The following is an 18,232-nucleotide window of genomic DNA, read 5'->3' as shown; positions in this document are numbered from 1 at the left end:
TCTTGAAGCATTCATGTGTCTGCCTGGCTAGCAGTCGGCTTAGCCATGTGTTTTTCTGAGCCATCCTTCTTTGAAAGGATTCATAAGTTTGAGTTTGTGCTGGTGAGGTAGAGCAATGCAGTAGGCATTCCCAGACTGTGTGAGGCCCTGGGCTCCCTCTGCAAACCACAGTGAGTAAGAAGAGCTGTGGGGCTGAGTGGAAATCAGATAGCTGCTTTTCCCATAACAGTGGGGCTTGCAAGATTCTTTCAGATTAGGAGGCTCAATCCATTTTCTCCCTTTGTATTTGTTAAGGACTTGTATTTATTTGGTATCTTAAATACCTAATCTGTAAACCTATAGTACATTTCAAATTGTAGTTTATTGTAGACATTGAAAGCTCTTTGGGAAGAGCTTCAAAATTAAAACCAAAATCATCCGTAAAAGTTAGAGAGTAACTACTTTGTAAAACTGTATAGAGCCAATGTCATTATTAAGAAATTGCTTTGGGCTGGGCATGGTGGCCCACATCTTTAATCCCAGCACTTGGGAGGTGGTGGCAGGTGGATTTCTGAGTTTGAGGCCAGCCTAGTCTGCAGAGTGAGTTCCAGGATAGCCAGAGCTAAATGGTGAGACACTGTCTCTAAAATCAAATGAAAAAAAAGAGGAAAAATTGCATACGTTATGATTTTTTTAAGTACAAGGCCAGAAGAGAGTGCTTACGAGCCTTTGCTAACCATCTGTCGGTTTTTGGAGCTTTGATCCAGTATAGGTCCCTTTAAGAAGGGTCTCCCTAGTCTGAGGTAGGCAAGCACTTGGCTGCTAGGATATACCTCTTTAGTGTTTAAAGTCTGACACGGAGTTCTCAGGGGGGCCTGGAACTTGTGTTCCTCCAGCCTCAGCCTTTTGATTATCTGGTATTATAAGTCTGTGTCTTCAGAATGGCTGAACTGTTTTTAAACTTACAGGAATCACAGATTTACTCAAAGTGTCTATGAAATGCAATGAAATTAAGATGCCCATGATTTTATATTTAGTAGTGGTATTGATCCCATAGTCCTAGTTGTAGCATATTTTCATAGGAATGGGCTTCCCTTCTGGCCAGCCAATCACCATTTTATCTTCTGTTCTTACTTTCTTCTACATTTAAAAATATTTCATTTTCTAAAGTCCTCCCAATCTAACTTAGCTCCTCCAGCACCATGTCCCCAGCTGGAGCACAGAGAATGTTGATCCCCTGTTCTGCCATCTGATTATTAGCAGCTACGAGGCTTTTGACAGCTACTAGCCTAGAGCTCTCACCCACTTCACCTCAGTGCTCCTGACACAGTGTGCCCCCCGGCTCTGGCTGCTGGGCTCCATCTTGGTCCTGGTGTGTCATCTGCTGGTCACCTCTCTTCAAAGATAATAGCCCCTGGCACACTGCCCTGCACCTTGGTACTTGCCATTGCCTGGGCATAGTCTCTGACTTTGACTGCCCTCCTCTGTCTCCTCCTCCCTGAGCCACCTCTCCCTCAGTCCTCAGTGTGACTCACAGCATCTCTCCGGCCCCAGTTTCCCACACATGATGTCACTTTTCTGACAGTGTTATCTGTCATCTTAGACCAGGTGGGTTATCCATCCTTACTTCCCCTTCTCTGGAGCTCTTCCTTCTGTAAAATCCATAGATCCAAGTTGTCTTTGTTGTTGTTTGTTATTCTTTTGTTGCTTGTTTAACCTAAGCATGCCTCCATGGCCTTTTTAGTCTCTATAATTTTATTTACTTATTTGTTTGTTTATTTTGTAGGCATGATCTCAGTGTGTTATGCTGGCTGTCCTGGAACTCATAGAAACCCATCTACCTCTGTCTCCTGAGTGTTGTGATTCTTGTCCAAGCTGTTATGGTTTCTGTTTTTTCAGTCATTTTTCCACGCAACTCAGTTTTGGCAGTTTGTATCTCCTTTCTCTAGGAGCCTTCCTAGGTCTGATACATCCAATGAAAATGCGTTTCTGTTGGCTCTCTAGAATCTGTAGCTTGTTCCTTTTTGACATTTTCTTTCTGCTTACATTTCCCATCTGTCCTCATATACCCTCTTTATCCACCAGAGTTGTTTGCCTGCCTGCCCAGTGTCTTAGTTGACCTGTGTTGCTATAACAGGGTGACAGGATGAGTAATTAGAAGTAAGGGGATTTATTTCCATAGTTCTGAAGGCTGGTGAAGGCCTTTCTGTGTGTCCTCACATGGCAGAGAGCAAGAAGAGGAACCCACTCCTTCAAGCTCTTTTTATAGCACCATTAATCCACTCATGACATCTTCCCATTCAGATCCACCTCCAAATGCTGTTATGTTGAGGACTGAGTTTCCAACACAAGAGCCTTGGAGGTGACAGGATCACTCAAGCCATCGCCATTCCCCTTGCTTTAAAGGTCTGCCTTATTACCTGCTTTGATCCCAGCTCTAGCTACTCAAAGTGTGTGTTTGCTCCTTACTGCACCTTGTCATTTCCTTCTGGTGACTGGGGTGGGGAGCTGGGTGAGAGGACCTGTAGTCTTCAGGGATGTGCTATGGAGAAGAGGGGGAAGCATGCCACACCTTTTAGTGAGCCTTGGTTCAGCTCTGCTCCTGCTCAGCTTCTTGGGCCAGAGTGGCCAGAGCTGCATGTTGGAGGAGCCCAGAGGAGCCTGACAATGGCTCAGCTCGGTCCTGACAGGTGGAGCCTTGCAGGTTAGACTGGGTTAAGGCATTCTTCTGCTGGTAGATCTTGTTAGTAGGAACAGAATGGAATAGAATATTCTGGCTTATTTCACAGTGCTTATTTTCTCTCCCTCTGCCCGAAACCCAAGGAAGATCTATTGGCCAAAAGCATGAGGCTCTAGCTGCTGGTACTCACAGTTCTTCCCAGATACATTTGAGTGCAAGCTTCCAGCAGCTGGCAAATCCCAGTCTGGGCTTGTCTCCTCCCAGCCTGTTTCCCAGAGGACTCTCATGTGAATAGTCATTCTCTGTATCTATCTGGTTTTCTCCAACTTTGGAGGTAGCATCTTTCTCTGGGACCTCAGACTCAAGAGAAGTCATTGATTTTTCAGACAGGTCACTGTTAACTCCTCAGGAGGGTCTCCAAGTTCTTTATAGGCCAAGCTCAAAACTACGAAGCTACTTAAAATATATATGAATTTGTCACAAAAGAAAAAGAGCAGAAATAATGCATTTAGAGACACATAATTGGACATTGCTCCCTACCCCAGTTTATGATTCTATGAGGTGCGAAAATCTCTCTGAAGTTTCTGAAGTTTGGATTTGAAATGTTTCCCAAAGGCCTCTGATAAAAGCTTGGCCCTCAAGATGGTACTATTGAGAGATCAAAGAACCTGTGAGGATTGGGGCCTTGAGAAGGCTTGTAGGTCATCAGTGGTGTGACCTCAAAGGATACTGTGGGATTATCATCACTTCTTACTGGCTTGCAGTGTAAGAAGTGTGTCTCCATTGTGAACATGATGCTGTGAACATGTGGCCTCGTTATAGACCCAAGGCAGTGAGCCAGACGATCAGGACTTAACCTCCAAAAGTATGAGCGCAAATAAGTATTTCCTCCTGCAAGTTTCTTTCTCTGGGATCTTGTTACAGTGACAGGAGTCTTAACAGCATGTTCAAACTTCAAAACAAAGCAGTGGACTCTAGCAGTGTTTCTATTCTGAAGACAGGAACATGGCACCAGCAGGGAGAAAGACAAGTGGATAAAGATTGGAGGTCAGACAACTTATCCTTACAGTTACCTTAAAGGTACAAGGGAAGCATAGCTCTCTGGGCACCCAGGGAAGGAGAGTTGGGGTCTTCAGAATGGCCTGGTGTTGAGAGCACAGGTACCCTATATTCCTGTCACCTATGCAAGGATCCTCAGGCCAGCTACTCCCTTGTCCCATTAAACCCAACCAAAACAACAAAGCTACTACCCAGTAGCCTTGACCCCACACCCATCAGAGTCGGTGTGTAGTATACTTCAGACCCTTGTTTTCAGGGGCTTTATGTTTTAATCTCTAAATGTCTCCCGAGGAAGCTGACCATACCCTGATACCTCTCCTCCGCTCAAGGACAGCTTATTAAGCACCTACTGTGACATGACACTGAACCAGCATAGTGCAGAATGTTAGGTAAACACACAGATGCATGGGCACCTGAAGTATAGTGTGTCTAAGTTTACATAAGTTAGCTTTTTATTTTGAAATTCCATTGTGAATACATTTATTCCTTTTCTTTTTTTTTTCTTCCATTTTTTTATTAGGTATTTAGCTCATTTACATTTCCAATGCTATACCAAAAGTCCCCCATACCCACCCACCCCCACTCCCCTACCCACCCACTCCCCCTTTTTGGCCCTGGCGTTCCCCTGTACTGGGGCATATAAAGTTTGCAAGTCCAATGGGTCTCTCTTTGCAGTGATGGCCGACTAGGCCATCTTTTGATACATATGCAGCTAGAGACAAGAGCTCCGGGGTACTGCTTAGTTCATATTGTTGTTCCACCTATAGGGTTGCAGTTCCCTTTAGTTCCTTGGGTTCTTTCTCTAGTTCCTCCATTGGGGGCCCTGTGGTCCATTCAATAGCTGACTCTGAGCATCCACTTCTGTGTTTGCTAGGCCCCATTTATTCCTTTTCAAAGAGAGCTAGTCTATATGAGTCTCTGCTAATGCTCTGCATGCTTATGCCTGAGCTATTTATTATGGACTTCGTTATTAACCTGTTTGATTTGTCATTTTATTGCATATGTATTTTCAGTGGAGATATTTACACTGAGCTTTATTTATTTATACCATAGTATATTAACCATAAAACTATCTAAGTATGCCCAAACCACTATGATCTGCAGCCCTCAGGGAAAGGGGTTTTCAGGATAGCCAAGCCTTAAGAGTTAGCAGTGGCTGATGGTGTTGGAAATCTTGCTAAAGGACCTCTGGGATTATGAGCAGAGTCTCACAAAATGTTGATGCTAACCCAGGGTCTGAAGTACAAGATGGACTGCTTGGAGGACTTGCTACCTGTTTGTTTTAGTTCCTTCTGACATTCCTTGAACTGGTTGTGTGCCCTCCATTGCTGCCAGCAGTACTTCTCCTGGTCCTGCTGTAGATTCCCTATGCCCTAGCTTGGCTTTGTAGATTTGGAGACTAGGTCATAGTGCTGGCCTCTAATGTGGAATGGTCACTTGCAGGCACCACCTTAAGGACCAGCATGCAGTTCTGTGAGTTTTGTTGTTTCGTTTTTACCACTAAAGTGACAGGATGGGACTTGCCCTGACTCCTCCTTTCCCACTTTGGTGTCCCATATTTCCCTCTAAGACCCATTCTAATCCGAGGAGGGGAACACTGGGATTTAAGCTAGTTAAACACTCAAGAATAAGAAAGTCAAGCTTATAACAGGCCATATCTAAAGTTCGGTTTATTAAGCACTGCCTTTATGGTGATAGTGTTTGTCTTCTCAGTTCTCCTTCTCTATCTGTCTTTGTGGAGCTGCTCACAGACAAAGCGCCTGTGCACGCTAGGCAAGCGCCTTACCTGTGAGAGCATCCTCAAATCTCTTCCTTCACTTCCAACTCCCAAACAGACCTTTTTTTGGCTTGTACTCTTGGGGACTAAAGCTAAAGCTTTAATTCTTAAAAAGCTCCGAAAAGACCCATGATGACTCTAATTCTTCTCTCTGCTGTGCATGCTGTTAAGGTTCATCAGACACTCCATCCTCCTTGACACCGTCACTGTTGGGTGTGCCACCAGGTGACCCTTAGGCTCAAAGCCTCAGGACTCATAAGCTCCTTTTCACATGCTCTGGAGTCTTCAGTGACTTGCCTCCTCAAGTCTTCAGAGCATTCAGGAATTAAGCTGTTCCATTCTCTGAACTGAGTGGCCTGCAAAGCCTATGCCTCAAGAGACTGGCTCCAGGTCATACCACAGTTAGTACCTTCGGGTGGACCTAGATCCTCTGTTTTCAGGGCCCATAGGGTTTGCTTCTTATTCCAAAATAAGAGTGTGGGTTGAATAACAGGTAAGATCTAGTTATGACTGTGTAGATAGGGCTGCCAAACCCTCTGCACATGGTATGTGGGCTCACACTGAGGGAGGAGGGAGAGGGAACGTGATCCAAGGGACATGTGATCCCGAGGGGGATGTGGGGACAGTGGAGAGAACATTCATGTGGGATCTAGTAACTGACTCCAGCTGACTGCTCAGGCACAGTAATTGGGGGAAGTTAGTAACAAACACGCTGGCTTTAGTGATTACTGTAGTTACAATGTTTTTAGAAAACTGGGTATTTGTTTGGTTTGGTTTTGGCCATATATTTGCTTATTTGTTGTTATTTTGCCAGAGTATCTCCTGGTGTAGTCCAGGCTGGCCTCTATTTCCCAAATGCTGGGGTCATAGGCATATACCACCACACCAGCCTTACCATGTTATTAGTCAGTTAATAAAATTATTGGTTTTCAAAACGAGGGACATGAGCATTTGGGAATGAGGTTCAATCCATTTCTTTCTTTGCTTCGATGCTGGAGATTGAACGTAGGGTTTCATACATGTAGGCAGGCACTCACTAAGCTACTCCCAGCTCCTGGGACACTTCTCAGTGCAAAAACACTGCTGAACCGCTTAGAGTAAAAGTGAAAAGTCTCTTTTCAGTTTAAAAAATATAGTTTTGAGAGTTTGGAAAACAGAAGTGCCTTTGCCAAGTAATTACTTATACATCTGGATTTTATTGTGTGTATGTGTGTGTGTGCATGTGTGCACGTGTGTGTATGTTCTAGAGTGCATGTATGTGTGTGTATGCATGCCATGGGCAGAATGTGGAACAGCTTTCAGGAGTCATTGATCTCCTTCCACCATGTGGGTCCGAGGAATTGAGCCCATGTCACCCAGCTTCGCAGCAAGACCATTATCCACTGTACCACCTAGCAGGTCCTTGTTTACAGAGTCAGTGGTTTATCATGTTAGGAACAATTAATGATACCCAACAGCAAATAAAGAATTGTTAATGACAAAATATATGAAGCCAGTGGTCTTTTAAGATGTCATATATTGTATGGATTAATATTTCAATAAACCTCCAGAGAACTTGTATTTTTTTCTTTTCTCTATGGCCATGTGTATTTTCAAGTGATCTTGACATTAGTTCTTGAGAAGTCAACTCCACCTCAGAATTGTAAGAGTCCTCATTATCCAGTTTAGTCTAAGAGAGATCAGCAGTTTAGGCTGATCTATTTATATTAACTGACTGGTACTTCCATGCTAATCCTGTAATTAAGATTCATTTCTCAAAGATGTTATTATAATCTTAGAAATATTAAAGATTTAAACCCTAAAGATTGGTATGGAAATGATTAAATTTTCTCTATTATTTCTTCTCTCTATCCCAGAGTGATTAATTTCACTTTCAGTGCCTTCCTTCCCGAGTGGAGTGCTTCTGTAGAGACTCCTAATTCAGTGAAACCTGTCCAGGGGATCATCCCTGCTAGACAGACAGCTGCGAGAGGCCAGTGGCTTCCCAGCATGGATTTCAGATTATGGCCAATCAAGAGCTGGGGCTGTGGAACACCTGTTGGCAGCGACACTGGCTAAGGACGGATGAGGAGATGAGCTCTTTAATCGAATTTCATTGTACTTCAGAAAAAAGGTTTATTTTCAATGTGGCGTTTGCTTTTATGATTCATCCCTCTCAGCTGAGACATCAATTTGGGGCTTATTTATGGTGCTGTTCTAGAGTGAAACAAGAAGCTGCCAGGCCGTGCTTCAAAAGGCAGCCTCTCCCAGACGGTCGGTTTGCAGCTTGCTCATGTGGGAAAAAATACAGAAAAGAAATGTAAAACTTTAGTGCTGAAGTTCTGTGTGTGAATATAATTAGTGATAGGGATTCTTTTGAGCGCACTTCCAGAATGTTGAAGCCCGAGAGTTCGTGTTCATAGTGAAGTCTGGGGAACTTTCCTTGTGGAAATCCGTTCCGCTTATCTGTGAGCAGCGCAACCATCATTGATACTGATGGGCTCCGAAAGGCCGTGCACGGCTTTCAGCTTGGCCCTAATTGGAGGACCTGCTAAGCTCATAATACCAGGTACTTTCTCACAGCTGCAGAGCGTGGAGTGTAACTATCAGAAGACAAACTTCATTGTGCAAACTGTAATTTAATGGTATAACTGTGTGCAGCCCAGAATATCAGTTAATTTTCAAAACATTTTATTCTACAGCAATTAGCTCAGGTCCTGGAGGGCAAAATGACAAGAGGTTACTCGTTCACTATGTATTTAATTAATTGAAAAATGCTCCAATTGCCTTTACAGTTGTTATTAGAGAGTGGAATCAGTGTTGCCAGCACTCAACCATAATTGGAACCCCAGGGAATTAAATATTTAGCATTAGTAATGTACCAGCACTTAGGACACAAATTTCTATTTTCGTAATGAAAGCTATACACTGTGAGTGCAAGCTGCTGAAAGGACAGCTGTGACAAGCGAGACGGCCTGGGACATTTCAATAAGACACCTCATTGGACAGCAAGTCTCACCACATTACGCGTTTGTAAGAGACCTGCAAGTTTAATTCCCATGAGGAACTCATAGCCCAAGTCTTTAGCGTCCTAATTGCATGCAGGATGAATGGTTGGGCAAATGTCTTGCTGCAAATGGCTCAAATTCATCCTCCTTTCTAAATAATCGCATATAAGTTCGTGCCTTTGTCAATTTAAAAATACTGGGACTGTCAGGGACTAGGGCCTTGTTTGTTTTTCCTGTAATTATATTTTAAGCACACATGCTTTCAGTGCTACAATGAGAAAAGTTGGATATTGGGCTCTAATGAGCTGCAGTGCTAGACACTGGAGACCCTGAGGGATTCACTCCATAAATTAGCTGGATAAAAAGTACTTGGTTAGGATATAGTTGATGGCTGAGCTGTTCGTAAAACCAGTTAGAGTACTGTCTCGCACTCTGTTTCATTCTAAACAGGCCCTGTAGAGACTTTAACAGCTGCCTGTTAACGCTGCTCAACTTGTCAAAATGTATTATATTACTCCACTAATAAATAGTATTAAAAGGGATTGGACTTCACCTCTCGTTTTCCAAGGGGATCAGGTTGATAAACACAACTGGCTTAGGCTGGCCTTATTTTAATTTGTTTATGTCAGCTAAGTAATATTGAAGGGCCATGTTTTAAATTTGCAAACATTACCTTCCCGGGGAGTCAGAACTTCCAAAATATGATCTACAGTGGAAACAAGGAATTGAGACACTTATTGCAGAATGTCAGACATAGAGAGATGTCTGGTTTTGACATTCCTGGGCCACATTTCAGAGAACTTGAGAGCCCACACGTGACCTGACACTGGGAGGGATGGCTCCTTTGCCTTTATCAGTTCTGGGAAAAGAAAAGACACGGGGAAATAATGTCACAACTTCCCTTCCAATTCTTGTGTCTGCTTTTTTACTATTCTAAGTGATCATGATTTTATATCAATGTTTAAGCATTTTTCAAAACAATACATGTTTACTTTTAAAAGTAAAAAGTATTTTATTTGATAAAGTCTTCCTTAGACGACAATCCTGCTTCCCTGGTTGGTGGTCTCCTCTGACAGCAGCCTCATTTGTTTGTTTGTTTGTTTGTTTGTTTTGCTTTGTTTTGTTTTTTGGCTGTCTGTTTGTTGCATGTACATAGGGACATGCATGTGTATGTATATATGAGTGTGATGGCCACAGGTTGACAATTGACATCGAATGTATCACTTCCCACTACATTTATTGAGGCAGGTCTCCCAGTTGAATCCAAAGTTCGATGATCAGCTAGTCTACCTAGCCAGCTTGCTCTGGGCACATGTGCACATGTGGGTCTGTGCTTATAGGTCACACTATAGAGTACATTTACCGAAGACAATTTTAAGTAGTCCTGCTTTTTCTCCTGCATTGGTGCCCCAGATCACACACCTAGGTTTGTTTGTCTTCTTTTTTTAATTGTTACATTTGTTTATGGGGAGTCATGTGCCAAAGTGTGTGTGAGAGCTCACTTGCACGCAAGGGTACGTGCATGTACGAGCCTGTAGATGCATGTGTGTGCCCACACCTCACGGGCTGATCAGAAGAAAACATGCAGGCGTTAGTTTCTCTTTCTGCTATGGAGATCCCAGAGATCAAAGTCAGGTGGTCAGGCTTGGCAACAGGCCATCTCACTGCCTACTGATTGGTGGTTTTGAACACTGAGTTCATATTTGTGCAGGTACAAAATGTATTTCTCTGTTGGCTCTCAGTGTCATTCAAAGTAATTCTGTTTTGCCACAGCAAATAATGCTGTGCTGATCACCGTTTGTGAGTGAGCGTGGGTGAGCACCGAGCTCTGGGTGTCTCACAGAAGAGTGGACCTCTGCCAGGTGACATTCACAATGCCCTTAGTAACTCATTAGGAGTTAAGATATATTATTAGCTCTGTTTTATGTAGGGAAACTGAGGCACAAAGGGATTAAACTGCTCAGGGCCACCAGAGTGTGCTGTTAGCCTGTCTCTTGTGCCCACACAGATGGACATCCCCACTCCCACTCCCCAAGTACCTTCCTGGCATGTGGCTTGGGTTGTGATTTCCCACACTTGCTGTCACCTTTCCTCTGGGAACTAAGCTGTTGGTGTCTCTTTTGGGTTTATTGTACTATCAGGGCCCTCTCAGGCAAACTGGAGATCTGAGTGTGGCTCTGTCATGTCTTTGGAGCTAGGGTTTGAACCTCCCAAGCTAAGCAAGGGCTCTCCTGCTGAGCTACAGCCCAGGCACCTTTGTTCTCTTTTGAGACAGGACCTCACACAGTGTGCAAGCTTGAAGTCACTCAGCAGCCCAGGAAGACAGTGACCTGCAGCCCTTCCTGTCTCAGCCTCCACACAGCTGGGATGACAGGCCTATGGTGTGGGCGTCCCTGACACAGATAGCCATTTCTTCCCTCAGTCTCTCCCCTGTGTTTTCATTTTATGTTACTATTACCAAGATTTGTTTTGTGGACTAGTATATAAGGAAGCCGTTTACCACTCCAGGGATATAAATACATTTTCCTATACAGCTTTCCATGCTATTAATTTCCTTCAAGTTTTTATCTTAGACCCATGTGAGATATGCGGAATGTGAGATACAAGGAATGGATAAAAGCCAAATCTTTGATTTGCAGTGTCTTCTGCAGCTTCCTCTTGTGAGCTCTTTTCTTCTCCCTCCACAGCTTGAATGTGCCCTTTGTCTAACACTGTAACTCCACTTGGTAGCCAGTTCTTGGATAGTCCATTTGTAGACTGCCTTGCCTTGTAACAACATTCTAAGGTTTTGTTACAAGAGTAAGTTAAGTCTCTTAATTAAAATGATGTCTGCCATGCACACCTAATTTTATCCTCATTCAGGCATGGGGAGCGGATCCCAAGCTGGGAGAGGAGAGTTCCAGATCAGCCTGAGCTACAGAATAAAACACCCTGTGTGTGAGTATGAGAACTGCCAGCGGCAAGGGAAACTAAGGTTAGGGTTGCACTGGAGCTCAGCCGAGACTGACTTAAACCCAGGGCCATTACTCTGGGTTACCCAGGTGATCCTAGAGTAATCACGAGGGCTGTTAAATGTGGAAAAGGGAGGTGAGAGATGAAGTTTGAGAAGGTTGCAGGCTGAGAAAGGCTGCAGAGCCCTCTGGCTTTGCACCTGAAAGACAAGGCCGCAAGCCAAGGACTGCAGGCAGCCACTGGCACTGAAGAAGGCAGGACCTCAGGCCTGGGACAGTCCTGGAGAAAGCGAAACTTGGCTCACTCCCCACTTCTCCCAGAGCTGTAAGAATGAAGTTTGCTGGGTGGTGATTTGTTACCACAGCAATAGAAAACTAATACAAGCTAGGAAGGTGGTTCACACTGAGACAGGAGGATTGCCAGGAGCTTGAGTGAAACCTATCTCAAAAACAAAACATAAACACAAAGCTTAGAAGAAGGCTACAGAGGTAAAGCCAAGGACTTTGCTCTTGCCTGTCCTCCCTCTGGCTGCTTTGGGCCAACTCCCATGAGCACAGGTCTCCAGCACCACCAATGCGTGTGGGTCTGTTTGTTGCTTAGGCAAATCCCCTTTCCTATCTCAAAAGAAATTTTAATTCCTAACATTTACTTTTCTTAGACAAGCCTTAAAGCCAGCTTGCAAACAATGTTTTAAAGTTGCCTGAGGGTTTATTTTGGGGATGTAGTTAGTATATAGTTTCTGTGGGGGCAGGGATAATCTCTTTCTCATTCCTGAGTGTGAGGATCGATGTCCTGGGTTAGGCATAACCCTTGAATGAATGAATGAATGAATGAATGAATGAATGAATGAATGAACATGAATTTCACTTTTGGAGCACAGAAGAGGATAAATACTTGGTTAGTAGTAAATACTTTTTTATTTTTAAAAATCCACTTAAGATTTTCAACTTATCTTTGTAAAACTCTAGTTTGGAAATATAAATATTGTCAATGGCAAGCAGTGGTAGCACACGCCTTTAATCCCAGTATTTGGGAGGCAGAGGTAGGCGGATATCTGAGTTTGAGGCTAGCCTGGTCTACAGAGTGAGTTCCAGGAAAGCCAGGGCTACACAGAGAAACCCTGTCTTGGAAAAACAAAACAAAACAAAACAAAACAAAACAAAACAAGAAAGAAAGAAAGGAAGGAAGGAAGGAAGGAAGGAAGGAAAGAAAGAGAAAAAAAGAAAGAGATATCCTCAATGCCTGTGCCCGTGCCCAATTTATTTATTTTATCTGTATGAGTCCTTTGCCAGCATGCATGTCTGTACATCATATGTGAGCAGGATGCTTGGAAGTCAGAAAAGGGTAGCAGACCCTCTGGACCTGGAGTCACAGACAGTTGTGAGCCACCATGTGGGTGTGAGAAATGGAATCAGGTCCTCTGGAAGAGCAACCAACGACCTTAACCACTAAGCCATCTCTCCAGCCCCGTGTCCACTTTCTTTTTTCTTTTTCTCTTCTCTTCTCTTCTCTTCTCTTCTCTTCTCTTCTCTTCTCTTCTCTTCTCTTCTCTTCTCTTCTCTTCTCTTCTTTCTTTCTTTCTTCCTTTCTTTCTTCCTTTCTTTCGTTTCTCAATACAGGGTTTCTCTGTGTAGCCCTGACTGACCTGGAAACTCACTCTGTAGACCAATCTGGCCTCGAACTCAGAAATTCACTTGCCTCTGCCTCCCAAGTGCTGGGATTAAAGGTGTGCGCCACCACTGCCCAGCTTCCCTGTCCACTTTCTTAATCCAAATACAGTTTACTTTAGTTTCTGTATCTCTTTGTCACACTTACCAGAGCTTTATTGGCTTTTTAGTTTTAGTTTAAAAATATTTTAAGGGGCTGGAATGATGGCTCAGTGGTTAAGAGTACGTGTTGCTCTTGCAGAGGCCCCACGTGGCTGCTTACAACTTACCTCTGACTTGCATTTCAGAGGATCCGATGCCCTCTGCTGACCTTCCCAGGCCTGGGGGTGAGTGTGGTGGACATAGCATGCAGCTCAAATGCTCATACGCACAAATAAACAGGAAATGGTTTGTAAACGTGTCTCAGTGTTCCTGGTGCTGTTTGAGCTCCACTTTACCTTCTGCTCTGTTGTAGTTTGTAAGATTAACCTGTCCTGGGTGCATTGACTGAATGCCCAGTTCTTTCTTCACCTCTCTTGACTGTTAGTAGCTAGCTTAGGCTGTGGGTTATCCTCTAAACTCAGCCTTGCTTTCATAGGCCAGCCTTCCTGTCGCAACCTCTGCATGCAGGGCTTAGAGGCATCACTCCTGCCGGATGCTGTCCAGCCCTCTATCTGCTGCCTGCTGCCTTCATTTGCTGTTACTTTCTATTTAGTAAACTCAATCATTTAGAACCAAAAGCATGCCCACCACACAGTATTCTCAATGGAGAAGACACACACGTTCATAAGAAATGCACAATGACCTTACAGATGGCTCAGTAGGTGCAAGGCCTTGCTGAGTGAGGTTGACAACCTGAGTTTGATCCATAGTGAAGGGTACAAACCTCTAGGGGCAGATCAAGTCCCAAGTGAATGTGTGTCATCAGGCTCAGGGAAATGGCTGTGTGCAGAAGGCATTGACCACAGCTTTCCCAGGGATGTCCACAGCCTAGAACCCAGAGACAGCTCCCGACAGTGACATACATCATAAACTCCTCACTGAGTTTCCAGGGTGCTTAGTAGGTGCGTTGGAACTAGCACAGCCCACCCCTTCCCAGGTGTTTTGTACATGTGTCTGTCTTCATTCCTCTGTCACTGCAGCAGGGTTTCCTGGAGCACACTGTGTAGGATGCAGCAAGAACCACTTCCTCTTGACTTCCACCCACAAGCATGCCTGCACTCACACATGTCACGGGGGTGGGGGGGGCGAAGAGGGAGAGAGAGAGAGAGAGAGAGAGAGAGAGAGAGAGAGAGAGAGAGAGAGAGAGAGAGAGAGAGAGAGGAGAGAGAGAGAGAGAGTGTATTTAATGTATTATTAGGAAAATTATCTTAGTCTGCGTGATGAATGACCCTGGCACTCAGTTTCCCAGGAGGGAAGTTTTTCTCCCACCGTGTTGTCTTGGCAGATGCTCCTCTGATTGGCACATCTTGAGTCTTTGTCCCCTTTGATTGTGGGAGGAAAGATTTGCCTGTGGCACTCCAGGCTGGGAACCACCCTGTGATTTTTCTTTCTCTCCCGTGTTAGAAGAGTGTGGTTATTTCTCCCAGTGCCCCAGGCTCCAAGCAGTTAACTGTTGGAGCCGATGCCTTTCTCCAATAGGGAAGTACACTCAACTGCATACACTCTAGCTATGGTCTTCTGTGCCTGGAGTATGGGCTTGAGACCTATCGGACCCACAGGGTGCATTCACCATCAGGGCTGAACCATGGCTGGCCCATCTTTGACAGTGAATGTCTTCCTGACTTTTGTGTTCTATCTAGGCACGTTGTCTGGCCCCACCCTGCTGACAGTCACTGTCCAGGTGACTTGTCAGATCTGAGTCTTTCTCATCATCTCCAAGTTAACTTCATTCCATCAAGAAGGAAGACCTTCATTCTCGTAACAGCAATTTATATACCTGCTTGGGTTGTAGTTTACTTTGGTGTTTCAGTTACGTTAAAAAATATTTAAAATTCATTGGTGGTGGTGGTAGTAGCGGTGTGTGTGTGTGTGTGTGTGTGTGTGTGTGTGTGTGTGTGTGTGTGTGTGTGAGAGAGAGAGAGAGAGAGAGAGAGAGAGAGAGAGAGAGAGAGAGAGAGAGAGAGGGTGCTTGCATTTCCTGGCATGTGGGGAGGTAAGAGGATAGTTTCTAGGAGTTAGTTCTTGCCTTCCACTGTAGATTCTGGGATGGAAAGTCGGGCAAGCACTTCTACCTGCAGAGCCATTTTGCTGGCCCTTCCTTGGTCTCTGTTTTTATTTTCATCAAAGAAATAATGATGAATATGGTTGCTAACAAGTACCACTGAGAGATTTATAAAGGAAATATATCATTGTCTATCCTTCAGAGGTAGCCCCTTACAATTTCTTTCAGTAGATATGTCTTTTAAGAATTATAGTTAAGGAATACAAGATGTTGTAAGGAAATCTTCCAATATGAATGAAGGACTGAAACAAACAGGAATCTGTATCTATAAAACAAGAACAGATTGTCATGAAACAGGAATAAAATAGATGGCGCTCTTGGGGAAATGAAGTATAAGGAAGTAATCAAATACAGAAACAAGGGCACTATTAACTTTAATTGTCTAGAAGCATGATCGAGGAAGTATTGAAACTTGCCCCAACAGTACATGTTATTTGATCCATAATAATTGTAATACCAAATCCTTAACACAAATTATACTGGGCCAGACATGGTGTCACAAGCCTGTAAAGTCAGCAGTGGGGAAGCTGAAGCAAGAGGATCACAAATTGGAGGCCAACCTGGGCTACTGCCTGAGACTCTGTCTCAAAGAAGCCAAACTTCTAACAAGCATTAGCCCACCTGCCCTGTCAGCCCGTGCTCCTTAAGTACCTGTGTGTGGAACCTCTCCTTTAATTTCCCCAGTTTGGATAGCTCTCTGGACATAGGAAGGCTTGGGAGCATGACTGCTGTATGCAGATAGATGCTCCGTGTGCCCTAGTGCTAGCCCTGGCCCCTCATCCAGCCCCGTACCTGGCTCCTGATTCCAGTACTGTTATTTTCATTGAGCTCAGTTTTTATCATTCTGTCTGCAGGATTCGAGTTAAGCTTCACACTAGAGGCAGTTCATCAGTTCTATACCTTTTTGTCCAATGAAATTATTTCCTTTAACATTATTTTTGGGGACTGGAAAGATGACTGAGCAGTTAGGAGCACTGGTTGCTCTTCTCGAGGACCCAGGTTCAATTCCCAGCACCCATGTGGTGCCTAAATGTCTCTTACTCCAGTTCCAGGGAATCTAGCACCCTCTTCTGGCCTCCAAAGGCACTGCATGCCCATTCTACACAAAATTACATGCAGGTCAAACACCCATATCCATAAAAATAAATCTTGAAAATGCTTTTGATACCTTGATATCTTGATATTTATTATCCAGTAGTATCCTCATTGTCTTTTTCTTTTTGATTTTTTTCTGTAATAAGTTTGCAGAGATTAGGAGAGAAGATTAAGTATATGCCATGCGCAGTCCATTTTCAACTCTGTGGTCCCTTCTATTTCTGCCCCACCCCCACCCCCACCCCCAGAGATTAACGTCTGCTGTGCTGATGCCTCTGCTCTGGCTCACACCACTGTCTTGGAAGTACTTGGTCATCCATCTCACCCATCATTTAAACTGGATATCCCTGTCTTGATGTAAAGTGTGTAGCGGGCCTTCTTATTCCAATGCAGCTAATATATCTATCCAAGCCACTAAAGCATATCTCACAAGGTTTGTCTTGAGAATTTTAAATGTCTGCAGACGACAGTCATGGATGAAGTCTTATCTGTCCTTCCTGACTCAGATTGCCCACATTCTATTGCACTTGCTTTCCTTCACTCTTGGGCATCTTGGGACTTTCTGTCCCCCATCACCCAATCAGGGGAGCCTTACAGTGATACACTTGTCTGACAGGCCGTATTTATATTCACATCTCAGTGGGGACCTCAGGGTCTTCTGTAAAGGTTCAGTCAGAGCTCATCCCCTTTCCTGGGTTATGTTCCTGTCTCTTTGATCTCATAAATGTGGAACAGTCTTCGTGTTTTGTTCCCAAAGCACAGTTGGTGATGGCTCTAGACGTGTTGTAGAACCACCTTCCAGTTGATGTTTCCTTCCGGTCAACACCGCTAATGCAAATTCTCCTCTGTTTATCTTCGCAGCACAGGATGTTTCTTGGCTTCAAACCATTTGGATAAGTGATGGCAGCAAGCTTCGCCACTGTAAAGTCACCTCTTTGTAAGAAGACAGGAGCTCTTTGTAAAGAATATGAGACCTGAGGCTGGGGGATGGCTGAGAAGGGAAAAGCACCTCTGCACAAGCGTGAGAAAAGGAGTTTGTTCTTCCACATCCATGTAGAAATCTTGATGCCGTGCCGTGAACCCCAGCTCTCCTACGGGAAGATGGGAGGCGTAGACAGGAGTTCATCTGGAAGCTTGAGGCCAGCCACCCAGATCCTCAGAGCTGCAGACAAAAGAGAGGCCCTGCAGCAAAAGAGTGGAAGGTGAGAACCAACTCCGGAAAGTTGCCCTCTGACCTTTACAAGTGTATACATCCACACACATACAATAAAATCAATTGCTCAATCACGTACATGTTTGTTTGTGTAATGGTTATTGCTCTGTGTGTGTTTGTGTGTGTGTGTGTGTGTGTGTGTGTGTGTGTGTGTGTGTGTGTGTGTAATTATTATATACGTATATACATGTATGTGTGTGGTTTTGTAATTAAGGGAACCAAGCCCAGGATGTTAAGCATTCTGGTCAACCCCCCCACAAAAATAATTTAGTGCATCTTACTCTGAAGAAAAGCAAAGGTATTTTAATGTGTGTGGCAGTTTCATTGGTTATAACGCACATCATAAGTCAGTCCTACTGGAGAGCAGCAAAGGATGACGGCAGCTTTCCTATCTCACTGGTACCACCGCTAACGGAACAGCTCAGCGCCTAGGGAATGGTCTTCCCTGAGCCCTTATATCGTCAACATGGTGAAAATGTGTACGTTTTTCTTGACCATTTTTTCCAGCAAATGCAAACAGAACATCTTGAGGCAAAGGGTGTGGGGTCATTTCCTAATTTGCACCATTGGCTTTAGGTATGGGAAGTATATTGTAATAGCTTCTGTCACGTAGGTAACAG

The 18,232-nt window shown here is 44.2% G+C and overlaps 1 long non-coding RNA gene across 2 annotated transcripts in view; it reads left to right on the top strand.

Moving 5' to 3' along the window:
- Window positions 1–17,692, top strand: part of Crnde (colorectal neoplasia differentially expressed (non-protein coding)) — a 30,090-nt gene extending 12,398 nt beyond the window's left edge. Inside the window, exons 6-7 of one of the 2 annotated variants that reach the window (NR_033641.3) lie at window positions 17,261–17,336; window positions 17,457–17,692. This is a non-coding gene — a long non-coding RNA (colorectal neoplasia differentially expressed (non-protein coding)). Of the gene's footprint in view, window positions 1–17,260 lie in introns of both variants that reach the window. The other variant, NR_110452.1, reaches the window with a different exon arrangement.
- The last annotated feature ends 540 nt before the right edge of the window (window positions 17,693–18,232 follow it).

This window comes from Mus musculus, chromosome 8 (genome assembly GCF_000001635.26).
Source record: "Mus musculus strain C57BL/6J chromosome 8, GRCm38.p6 C57BL/6J".
Lineage (NCBI taxonomy): Eukaryota > Metazoa > Chordata > Mammalia > Rodentia > Muridae > Mus > Mus musculus.
Note: the sequence above shows the minus strand (reverse complement) of the source record. Positions and strands in the feature narration are given on the sequence as shown.